Raw genomic sequence first — 2,469 nt, 5'->3', positions numbered from 1 at the left:
GTGCCCTTTTTCATTGGCTGAAAGTTTAACTCCGGACTCGTGCAGCCAATCCGGAGCGACTCACGCACGCCCCTAGAGGGGAGATACTAGCTCAGGCGGAGGAGTCGGGAGGTAGGATGACGGGCCGCTACTGCTAGGGCTCTGGCAGGGGGACCTGTCGCAGGCTGGATTCGCTGACCGGGCGCCATCTCCCGGCCAAGGGCCCCGGCTCCGGTCTCTTTACCCGCCCCGCCAGCCCCCAGACAGCTGGCAGTCCCTGCTGCTACTCGGCTCATGCTGCGCCTAACTCTTGCCCACTTCTGAAGCCGGGGAACCCCAGAGGGAAGCTGGGGGGCCCCAGGCCTCGGGTCCCCAGCCCGGAGCGGGGCCCCCGCTGCCGGGAAGAGTTGGGGGAAGAGGAAGGAAGTTGATCTCGCAGTTGGTCCCGGGGCGCCATCTGGCGGCCCCTGGTGGAGGCGCACGGAGACTCGGTAATCCTCTCGTGTTGTCTCAACTCCGTCTCCCTTCGAAGAGAGCATCTGAACCTGAAACTTATTGTATAAATGGCAAGGTCACAGAGGGAGACTTCTAGATCTGAGCTCCGGCTCTCTGCGCCAGGGAAGGTAAATGAGGTGTTCATCTTGGAGACTCAGATCTTGCTCATCCATCACGGAGATTTGGAATATTAGAATTGAAAAGGCATCCAAAATCTTAAACGGTTCGAACTTCCTCCAATGTAGGAAATAACCTTTTATAGAGCTTCCAACCCCGCTTGAACACTTTCAGTGGCAACAAGATCAGCACTGGACTTCATAAAATACTGACTCTGAGGCTGAATATCTGTGATAGGTGGAGTCCTGGTAGAACACAGGCTTTTGTTTCAGTTTTTTTTTTTTTTAAGATTTTTAATTTATTTATGAGAGAGAGAGAGAGGCAGAGACACAGACAGAGGGAGAAGCAGGCTCCATGCAGGGAGCCCGACATGGGACTCGATCCCGAGTCTCCAAGATCAGGCCGTGGGCCGAAGTCGGCACTAAACCGTTGAGCCACCTGGGCTGCCCTGTTTGATTTTTCAAGCAATTTGCCCGTGACCTTTTTTTTTTTTTAAAGATTTTTTAAAAAAGATTTATTTATTTATGATAGACATAGAGAGAGAGAGAGAGAGGCATTGGGAGGGACAAGCAGGCTCCATGCCGGGAGCCCGACGTGGGACTCGATCCTGGGGCTCCAGGGCTCCAGGGCTCCAGGATCACGCCCTGGGCCAAAGGCAGGCGCCAAACCACTGAGCCACCCAGGGATCCCCAAGATTTTTTTTTTTTTAATTCATTTGAGAGAGAGAGTGAGACCACTGGCAGGAGGGGAGCAGAAGGAGAGGGAGAAGCAGGCTCCCGGCTGAGCAGGGAGCCCTATGCCGAGCTCTATCTCAGAATGCAGAGATCATAACCTGAGCTGAAGGCAGAAGATCAAGGACTGCACTACCCAGGGGCATCTGCCTTGACCTTAATAATGGAATTACGGGCCTGCATAGGTCAGCATGAGAGGTAGATTGTTATGGCCCTTGATATAAGCCACTTCCCCTTCCTCTTCCTCTTGCTGGCAAATGGAATGTGGCAGGTACTGTGTTAAAGGTACTATCAGTATAAGTTCTTATTTTTCCTCCCAACAATGCTTGGAGGTAAATATTATCTTTACTGATGAAGAAATTAAGGCTCAGAGAGGTGAAGTAGTGACCAAATACAAAGCTAGAAAGGGATAGAATCAGAATTCAAAATACGCAGTCCATTAATTCTAGGATGAAGCTCTTTCTTAAACTGATATAAAACAAGGCAGGCCTTTCCATCCCACTGTGAGCCTCTCAAGTGAATATCATAAGATATCACCAAAATTTTTGCTGAAATCCGGGGATATTGTCTACTACATTTTCCTGGTAAATCAGATCCTTAATCCTTGAATTAAAACAATTGAGGTTAGTTTGGTATACTCCAACTTCATGAGCCTGTGCTGGTTACCAACGATCACAACTACCCTTTTAAAGTACTCATAAATTACCAGCTGGAATTGGCATGAATCTTCCAATCTCCACAACTGCCTCTAAAAGAACCCTTAAAGGTTGAACTATTTTTAGTTATAAGATTCTGAGCTGTAATTTATCAGAAGATTTTTTAAAGGTTTTATTTATTCTTGAGAGACACACACACACACAGAGACAGAGACAGAGACATAGGCAGAGGGAGAAGCAGGCTCCCGTGAGGAGCCCAATGCAGGACTTGATCCCAGGATTCTGAGATTACGCCCTGACCCAAAGGCAGACACTTAACCACTGAGCCACCCAGGTATCCCTATCTGAAGATTTTTATTTATTTTATTTTTTTAAAAGATTTTTATTTATTTATTCATAGAGACACACACACACACAGAGAGGCAGAGGCTCCATGCAGGGAGCCTGACATGGGACTTGATCCTGGGCCTCCAGGATCACACCCTAGGCTG

This window comes from Canis lupus, chromosome 28, assembly GCF_011100685.1.
Source record: "Canis lupus familiaris isolate Mischka breed German Shepherd chromosome 28, alternate assembly UU_Cfam_GSD_1.0, whole genome shotgun sequence".
Taxonomy (NCBI): Eukaryota; Metazoa; Chordata; class Mammalia; order Carnivora; family Canidae; genus Canis; species Canis lupus.
The sequence above is the reverse complement of the archived record's forward strand: the minus strand, read 5'-3'. Positions refer to the sequence as shown.